The 10,520-nt window shown below is 36.6% G+C and overlaps 1 non-coding gene across 1 annotated transcript; it reads right to left on the bottom strand.

Annotated features, from left to right (window-relative positions):
• Positions 1-2,434: 2,434 nt before the first annotated feature.
• LOC125997666 (U6 spliceosomal RNA) lies at positions 2,435-2,541 on the bottom strand. The gene has a single exon (XR_007491705.1). It is a non-coding gene; the product is annotated as a U6 spliceosomal RNA (small nuclear RNA).
• Positions 2,542-10,520: the final 7,979 nt, after the last annotated feature.

Here is a 10,520-nt window from a genome sequence, read left to right as displayed (position 1 = left end):
GGCAAATGAGTACCAGACAAAGTAGATCCTAACAAAACAACACTAAGACATATAGTAAACCAAATGGAAAAAAAACAAATAAAAACAAAGAGAGAGATGAGCTCTTTAAAGCAATGAGTGAGAAAAATGTATGGAGGAAGGAGATTTGGGACATTGGGAATGGGAATGTTGCACTGGTGAAGGGGGGTGTTCTTTACATGACTGAAACCCAACCATAATCATGTTTGTAATCAAGGTGTTTAAATAAATATATTAAAAAATGCTAACAGCCCTATACATCAAACTCAAAGCCATCAACAACAGAATCCAGATACCCAATTTACAACAGGTTATACACAAAAGGGATGGGCTACACTAGTAATATAGGGTGCAAAATGGGGAGACATGAGATGCATGTTAGGAACAGGGATGGAGGGAGGACAACACTGGTGGTAGGAATGGCCCTAATTCATTGTCAACATGTACCTTAAAGAAAGACTTGTAATTCACATTTGGTCACAGTAAAAAAAATATTAAAAGTAAAAACGAAAAATGCTCCCAGCAGTACTGAATAATAGAGCCAGACAGGAAACAACTTAAATGTCTATCAAGAGATAAGTAAATAACAAATGATGATGTGTGAAAACATACAGGTACACCATGAGAAATAGTGGCTTTTGTCCTAGTCTATCATAATAAAGCAAACATCACAGTAAGGTAAATCACCTTCACAATTTGGTTTCTACATTTCTATTATACTATAGTCTATTAAATATGCAGTAGTATTTATGCTTAAAGAATGGTGGCAGAATTTGATTAACTGGGACACAGCATAAAAAGTGAATACATGCTGTTGGAAAAAACCATGCCAACAAACTCTTGCACACATTCTATTTATTCATCAAAAAAATAGTAGCATCTGCCAGTAGAATAAAACAAAATTCAATAAAGCAAGGTATACTTAGCCTAACACTTTAAAATTTTTTCCTGGTTACACCCCTCCCCTCCTTCTAGAGATAAATATTCTTTTGATTCTTTTCTAAATTCATTTAATCATATGGTTTACAGAGATGTTCATATTACAGTTGTTCAGGCAGTCAATATTCCCATCCCAATTCAATCACCAGTGTGATCATCCGTCCACCATTGTCCCAGTTTTCCAACTTCATCCCAAAAGTCTGCCCCTTCACAGGCACAACATTTATTATTTTAAATGGGTTGCTATAGCAAAATGGCAAATGAAATTATAAAAAGTTCAATAAAAGGAAGCTGCTCAAATTATTATATCTCATGAGTGTGTTATGAAAGTGATTGAGGATTTACTGAACTATTTTTTGCTAGTTAAGACTTCTGTTATTGTTTTCACTTATTGGGCTTTGTAGGCTTCTATGCTACTTTCCCCTCTAATTTTCTGTGATCCTACTGGATTTTCAAAAAACATATATATTCTAGAAAAATGATTCAAAGTAGCATTATGCCCCAATAGGGTAAAATTCCAGAGGATAAAAATTAGTTACGGATGGAGAATTCCCTTTATATTTAGTAGTTAAGACACAAGTGACTGGTAAAAATGAAATCAGTGGCATCAGGAGATGTAGCATGGTGAAACACAAGAACATCATCTAGAAAGTTGGCAGCATTTATGGAAGAAAGAAAGAAATTAAGTTAGGTACAAAACATTCAGAAAGTTGAAATAATCGCCTAGATTTTGACAGCATCCAGTTTTGTCTCTTTGCATATAGCTATTCAATTTTCTTACCACTATTGCTGTTGAGGCATTCCCTGATCTACTTTATACACTAATTCTTTAACTATTTATAAATCTGTGTATTTATCTCTAAGCTCTCCATGGTTTGACAACCCATTTCTATTTCAATACCAGGCCATGTTTATTTTATCAGGAAATATCTACTATATGTTTATATATAGTATATATTGTATTATAACAGAAAATATATACTAAATATATATAATTATGTATAATATAATATATTTATTATATCAGGATAATATATAAGAAAGGAAATACCTCCCAATTTTTTTTCCTTAGAATACCTTTGGTTATTCAGGTAGTCACGAAAATATAGAATTTAGTTGTGTTAATTTTAAGTTCTTAAAGAATATCATCAATGCTTCAGATGATGATTTTGAATGATTTTTAAATGATGATGATTTTGAAACTGTTAATCCTTATAATCCATAAACATGAATAATTTTTTCATTTCCTGGTATTCTCTTCTCATTTTATTAGTGACTGATAGATTTCAAGGTATAGGTTTCCCCCATTATTTTTGTTAAGTTGATACCTAATTGGACTTTTATATTATATATTATGCAAAAGTTAATTCAAAATGGATCAAAGAACTCAAGATTAGGCCAGAATTCTAAAAATATAGTGAGGAAAATATAATCAGAATTCTCCAGATTCTGGAATTTAAAGGTATTCTTTTTTTTTTTTAATATGGAACGCTTCATGAATTTGCATGTCATCCTTGCACAGGGGCCATGCTAATCTTCTCTGTATCGTTTCAATTTTAGTATATGTGCTGCCAAAGTGAGCACAAGGTATTCTTTTTTTAAAAGGTATTTTCAATGATTTTATTTCATTGGCAAAACTAATTTTTAGAAGAAATAAAATTAAAACATTTTTATTTGCTAAAGAAACTCAAGCCAAAATTAAAAAAAAAAAAACACCACCATTCTACCCACTCTACCAAATGCGAGAAAATTTGTACACACGACATAAAATAAAGGGGTAACATATAAAGCACTCACAAAGATCACTAGCACCAATAAACCTCCTCACTCAATATTTTCATCAAATAGGAGAATATAAACAGACATTTTCTTGAAGAAGTTTTACAAACTACAATAGACATATGAAAAAGTGTTTACCATCAGAAATTACTCCTGGCAGAGTCACGGGTATTATATGGGATAAGGGGGGGGGGTTTGAACCCAGGTCAGCCATGTGCAAGACAAATACTCTATCAGTTGTGCTATCTCTCTGGCTCCTAAGAATGATATCTATTAAAAAAAAACTATAGATAATGAGGGTTATCAGGCATTTTGTGAAAGAGGAACCCTAGTTTGACTATTGCTGGTGGGAATTTTGTCTGCTTCAGTCTTTATAGAAAGACAGTATGAAAATTTCTCTATAAATTAGAATAGATATCCTACCAGTGATTCAACTTCTTAGTAGCTACCTCCAAACACAAAAGTATTAATCCTAAAAGAGTTATGCATGCTTGTGTTCATAGCAGGACTTTGTACAAACATCAGAAAGAGCCCAAAGATTGATGAATAAATTTTGTGACATATACACAATGAAATTCTATGCAGTCATAAGAAAAATAGAAAAACCCTGAAGTTGCTGCATCTTGGGTGGAGCTATAGGCATCATGTTAAATTACATAACCAGAAGGAGAAAGTCAAAACTGAATGATCTCACCCATCTGTGGCAGTAGAGAAACAAATCAAGGGATTAGATAGCAAAGAACAATGACAAACCCTCAGCGTTGGATGAAGTTTCAGGAAGAGGATGAGATTATATATGGACTGAGGTAACACAAGGACACTGGAGGATGTTCTTGGACTCTGATAGTGGTAAAAGAATGGTTACTGGACATGAAAATTGAAAATAAATGCCAACACTTTTGTAAAGATATGACCTAAACTACTATAACTAAACTTACTATTATTTTTTATTTGAGGGTCATACCCAACTGTTACCATACTCCTCTCTCTCTTTTTCCCTCCCCCTTTTTCCTTTTAGACAATGTGATTTTCACAACTTAATAAATAAGTAACATGCCTATCACTTTATCTCTGTTTTTCTTTTTCAGGAGAGCAGCTCAGTTTTTATTTTTTAATATATCTTTATTTTAAACACCTTGATTACAAATATGATTGTGGTTGGGTTTCAGTCATATAAAGAACACCCGCTTACTTTATCTCTCTTTAACATCCATTTCTTATCTAGTGTGAATCAGTTTCATCTGTCATTGTCATAGGGGTCCCTTCCCTATCCTAACTGCACTGCTCCACTATTGGTGGAGCGCTTCCTACCCTGAACTGGATGGACCTCCTGGCCCTCATCCCTCATCTCTCTTGTCTCTGAATATTATTACCATACTATTTTTTGCTTTTATCTCACAAATGAGTGATATTATTCTATGTCTATCCCCCTCCCTCTGACACATTTCCTCAGTGTAATACTTTATATATCCATACAAGAATAAACAAATTTCATGACTTCACTTTTCCTAACAGCTGCAGAGTATTCCATTATATAGATGTAACAACTCATCTGTTCTAGGGCTCTTGGTTTGTTTTCAGATTCTGGCTATTGTAAATAGTGCTGTGATGAACATAAAAGTGAAGAGAGCTTTTCTGTATTGTGTTTTGGGGTACCTAGGGTATATCCTTAGGAGTGGTATGAATGGGTCATATGGAAGTTCAATTTCTAGTTTTTGAGGAATAGCCATATTATTTTCCCAAAAAGACTGGGCGAGTAGGCATTCTCATAAGCAATGGTGAGATTCTCTTTCTCCTTATATCTGTGCCAGCACTGGTTGTTCTTGTTCTTTGTGATGTGTGCCAACTCTGTGTTTTGATTGGCAAAACAAGGTGGAGCATTTTTTCATGATGATCTTGATAGGCTCAAGCTGTTTGGGGCTCCTGGTTTTAATGTTACTGACTTATTTGGATAGATATGCTACATATATATTTATATATGCACACCCATTATATATATATATATCACTCCCCACATTACTGATTTACCTGAGGCTTTTGATCTCTACTCCCATTACTTTCTTCTTACCCTTCATTTTTTTTCCATCTCTGTCCTTTTATAAATGCAGTGGTGGAAGGTCATGGGTGGCGATGCCATAACTATTTGTACAGTAGAACTAAAAATGTCAACACTATTGCAGCTATGTGACAAATTATAATAATAAAATTAAATTTAAAAGAGATTTTTGGTAAGCATGATAAGGAAGCATAGATAAGAAAATAGCTGGGAGGTATATATGTGGTGTAACTTGAATCAGAAAAGCACAAAGTACTAGGAGAGTATGATCTTTCCCCCACCCCACCTTCCAACTAACTGGTATCTGGAACTCAGAAGAATTCTCAGAGTAGTTTGTACCCTGATCAGGAAGTGAAAAACCCATTTTGTGAAGTGGTTGAGGAATATTTTCATGGTTTGGGTAATTTCTTGAAAAGGAATGAAAAACAAATAGCAAGTTCTCCCTACTTGGCTGACCAAGTTTTACCTCTTGCAGTGTAATCATTATTATCTTTATAGGCCAATTAATTATCTTATCTTGTATCCTCAGGTAGCATATTATTCTCTTCCTCTAGCCGTCTAATAGCTTTCTCTGGCATTATTGAACTACTAATCTGTATTGTTATCATACCAAATATTTTTTCTAACCTTAAACATTTTCATCCACCGCTCTCAAGTTTCAGCTTCCTTTGTTGCTGTGAACTTCTCATTCCAAGACATTTTATTTTTCTTGGATAAGACTGAACTCTGACTGTTGGACTTTCAGACATTTCAGCTACAGAGCAGAAGTCTGAAGATATAGAAGCTGTTCCAGATAAAGGAAAATAGAAGGTCCCCATTGGACAGTGAAAAGAGATTTAACTGCATGGGGTTCATTTCAGTTCAAGTCAGGCATTCTATGTCCCATGAACATTATATTCACAGGGGCCTGTATACTCCTCAGGATTTGTTTCAGATAAATAGGACTTTTATGGGGGGGGTGTAGAGAAATATGAATTAATGTTCAAAGTCCTTTTCTAAAGGGGACCCTGCCCCCAACCCTTCTGAAAATGCCAGAGCATAATCGCCAGGATTAGACTATACTCACCTTGTTTTATTGAGAGAGAAACTCTGGGAAGACATGAATAGAATGGATCCATATTTGACCTAATAAAAATGTTCACAAGTTCTAGAGTTCATTTACCCTGAAATATGTGATAAAATTGGTACTGCATATGAATTTCCATTCCCTATATTCTCTTGGAGAATATTACATTTCTTTTATGATGATTATGACTAATAAAAATACTTAATATGGTAAAAAAAATCTAAGTCCTTTTCTTGATATCTTTGATATTCTTCCCTCTGTGCAAGAAGAAAACTGAACCCAGCCACCTGCCCACTTCCCCTTCATTTGGTCACCTCATTCTTTTCTTATTTCTCTTTTTGAGGCTCACTCTAGAAGCTGGAACATGTTTGAATCCGCATATGGAAAATCTGTTTGGTATCTAACATATACCATATGTTGTTTTTCTTCTCACGTGCAGGATCTGATGTGAGGGCCTATCTAATAAGTTTATGCAGGTTTATTTTTCCCATGGATGAGCCTCATGCTAATATTTGATTCAATAAAATCAACAATTATAATGCATCTGTTGTGTATATGTCAAAGTCCATGGAGTTTTTGTAGTGTTTAGTGGATATTCCATGGTTCCATGCTCAAAAGTCACCCTGATGGTATTCAGGCATTAAACCAGGAAAACTACTAGGCTCCTTACCTCTGTACTCTTTTTTTCTTTTTTTTTTATTTTTAATTATGAGAACAAGGGTGCAAAGTAAGAGGACAAGGTAAAGTTACAGTGGAAGGACAATCACCCATAACATAATTCTCAGAAGTCCCCTTGCTGATATATTAACTTTGAACTTTCAGCCAAAGAACATTAAGATAAATAAGACAGAATCCATGTACAATTACTTTGTCCCTCAAGTCCCCAGATTGTAACACATTATAATATTTCTTAACAGTACACAAGGCAATCTAAAGCCATAAAACTTATGTAACTCCTTAAACATTACAGGCATAGTATTTTCTTACATTTCCATATACATGCATATTAGCTTAAGTTAACCTCAAGTTTTAAGTGAGTTCTTTTTTTTTTTTTTTTGGTTTTTGGGCCACACCCTGTGACGCTCAGGGGTTACTCCTGGCTATGCGCTCAGAAGTTGCTCCTGGCTTCTTGGGGGACCATATGGGACGCCGGGGGATCGAACCGCGGTCCGTCCTAGGCTAGCGCAGGCAAGGCAGGAACCTTACCTCCAGCGCCACCGCCCGGCCCCAAGTGAGTTCTTTTTAAGGATTAAAGTCAAAGGAGCACAGTAAGAATGGTGTTAGAGTGGCAATTGTTGTTTGCATAGGCCCACCAAAATATGAGGGACATGGAAAGAAATAACCTTGGCCTAAGTACAAAGAGACCAGACCCCTGAAGTTTCCTGGCACAAGACCAAGTCTAGGCTCCAAGCAAGCTAGATCGTCCAATCCAATACATTGTCTGTAGTGCCAACACACTTTTATTTTTCACACAGTCTCTGTTGTTGGTATCATGTTTCTGTATTAAAGATCCTGGAATCTGCATATCTTACATTGAAGTCAGGACGTGGAGCATCCTCTCCTTTCACCTCACAATCAAAGGGCAATGCAGGGAGCCCTGTCCTGTAAGCAGGTCGTTGTTGTTGTTAAATCTTCTCAGTGTTAAGGGAAGTCTCTTTTGAGCAGGTCGAAGTCTGAGCAGTGTAGGTCTTCCGTGGTAGAGGATTGCTTCCAGGTGATGTTATAGACCAGCCTGGATGTTTCGTGGATGGCTTTCCTGGTTCAGGGGAGAATGGAATATGCCCTTTCTTCTGAGGTCTGTGCCAGGTCGTTATGTCAATGTTCAGGGTGTAAGGTCCCTTTGCACTACAAGGTTTGTGTGTTCCAATCTCTATTAGATAGGATTTTATTTGTATTTATACTATTTTCCCATTTTAATGTGCCTATGCAAATAAGAAGCAATGCCACATGGTGTTATTGGCGCATATGGGGGCCATAAGAACAATTACAATGATTCCATTGACATGATTCAATCATAAGCATTAAACTGGGGGACTCTTCCACCAAAATTCCTTGTTAAACAGCTCAAAAAGAGAAGATAAAAAGTGGTTAGAATCATCACTGTATAGGACAACATTTAGTAAGAATTATAGCTGTCAGAGAAAAAACACAAAATATTCTAAAAAATACGTGTCCATTTTATGTATCTTGAAACAGTTTGGGGTTGTCACACACAATGCACAGCTTTGGACTGTGATAACGATTCTACACTACTGAAGTTAAAAAGAGTAAACTAGGTTAGTGATGTTTGAGAAGGGGTTAGAGAGTTAAAGAGTAAAAAAGAGCTTTGTAGGGGTGTGGGAAAGGGGAGAATACAAAATAAACATTCTGTATACGGAAAACATAAAATAAGAATAAGGAATATTCTGAATACATGAAATACATGAAGTAAGCGTGGGGGCTTACGCCCCCGCGCGGTTCTGTAGTTTTTGGCTGCCTAGGGAGGAATTTCTCACCCCCTCCCCCCAAGGCCCGATTAACCAGGCGTGGCCCTGAAGACCCGCCTGGTGTGGGGGGAATCATGCTCTCCTGGACAAAGTGGTCAGCCCAGGGTCCTATGGCTAGCTGTCCTGCCCAGAGCCCCCATCATACCAGTCAAAAGCCCACGAAATCCTGGCATGTCTTTTTTTCTTTTTTAAGTAATATTTTTTTTTTTTTGTGGTTTTTGGGTCACACCCGGCAGTGCTCAGGGGTTACTCCTGGCTCCAGGCTCAGAAATCGCTCCTGGCAGGCACAGGGGACCATATGGGATGCCGGGATTTGAACCGATGATCTCCTGCGTGAAAGGCAAATGCCTTACCTCCATGCTATCTCTCCGGCCCCTATTTTTTATTTTTATTAAAAAATTTTTACAAAATAAATTTAGAAACATCATGCTATACTGCCAGAGAAATATTGTCAAGCTCAAGGCCCACTTGTTTGCTAGGATCTATTTTAGAATTTAAAATGTATTTATTTAACATCTTGATTTAAGCACCAGAATTATAAACATGTTTGTAGCTGGAGGGAGATTGGGGGGATTGGTGGTGGAAAGGTTGCACTAGAATTTAGAATTTTAGGAATTTAGAATTTAGAATTATAGAATAGAATTTAGAATTTTAGAAATTTAGAATTTTAGAATAGAATTTAGAATTTTAGAAATGTAGGGGCCAGCGCAATGGCGCAAGTGGTAGGGCATTTGCCTTGCACACACTGGCCTAGGACAGACCACAGTTCAATCCCCTGGCATCCCATATGGTCCCCCAAGCCAGGAGTGATTTCTGAGGACATAGCCAAGAGTAAAACCTGAGCATCACCAGGTGTGGCCCCAAAACCAAAAACCAAAAACCAAAAAACAAAAAATTAGAAATTTAGAAATTAGAATTTTAGAACTTTAGAAATTTAGAATTTAAAACTTAGAATTTTATTTATTTATTTATTTATTTTAAGCAAAATGATTACAAGCATGATTGCAGTTGGGTTTCAGTCATAAACAAAATGCCCCCCTTCACCCCTTCACCCTTCACCTCTGTTCTCTTATTTTCAGTTGTTCATTTCATTCTCTCCTTGGTGATTGCAAATGACTAAGTTTTCATTCAGAATTATCAATGGTACCTTCATAAAGGTTTTTATTTTGGGGGGGGGGTCACACCTTGTGGCGCTTAGGGGTTCCTCCTGGCTCTGTGCTCAGAAATCGCTCCTGGCAGGCACGGGGGACCATATGGGATGCCAGGATTTGAATCACTGTCTGTCCTGGATGAGCTGAGTGCAAGACAAATGCCCTACCGCTGTGCTATCTCACCAGACCTGATCTTGATAATGTATTTAGTAACAAGGCTCAGATTAAGTTTCTTGTTAGCTAAGCCTTGTCCATGTATAGTTTATTTCCTATCACCTTCTGTTTCTAACAGCATTTGAGTTATTCCAGTGACCGCTAAATGTGACACCTTTGATTGTGTAGCCTGAATTAACTTTCCTGTGATTTCAAAGTTGATGTGTATGGATTTTATTATAAATATGATTTCTATCCTCTTTTCCACTGGGGCGCCCAGGATTCACTTGAGAGAGTATTGTAATCACTATGTAGATTGTCTTCCTTTCTTATCTTTTGATTGAATCTGCAGGAAGAAGGAAAATCATTAATGTATCTTCTTCCTCAATTTCTTATTTTAGGAAATGTGGGGCATAACAATTCAGTCACTAAGCCACTCTCCACAGAAGGAAGAAATAGAGCAGCGAAATTACGAAATAGATAGTAACTACAGAGCCAGAGAAAGTAATAAAGGCCCATTTCTTGGAAATAAATTTACCAAGTAGAATGACATCCACAGCTATTCCTCAAAGTCTGTCATCCAAAGGGAGCCAAATTGCCAACTCTACCTACTTTGTTGTCCATCTGGGTAGAGCTATAAAATTCAAAGCTTCTTTTGTCTTAAATCTTAAGTCAGAGGGGGAGAGAGAGATAGACACAGAATAGTCTCATTCATCTATGGGTTTTAAGAAAAATGAAAGACTTTATTGTAATAAGGCCCAGAGGCAACAGAGATGAGGGCTGGAAGGACTGGTTCACAACATGAAGCTCACTACAAAGAGTGGTGAATGCTGTAGGGAAATAACTACACTAACAACTATCATGACAATCTT

This window comes from Suncus etruscus, chromosome 19, assembly GCF_024139225.1.
Source record: "Suncus etruscus isolate mSunEtr1 chromosome 19, mSunEtr1.pri.cur, whole genome shotgun sequence".
Classification (NCBI taxonomy): Eukaryota; Metazoa; Chordata; class Mammalia; order Eulipotyphla; family Soricidae; genus Suncus; species Suncus etruscus.
This window is presented reverse-complemented; position numbering and strand designations above follow the sequence as displayed.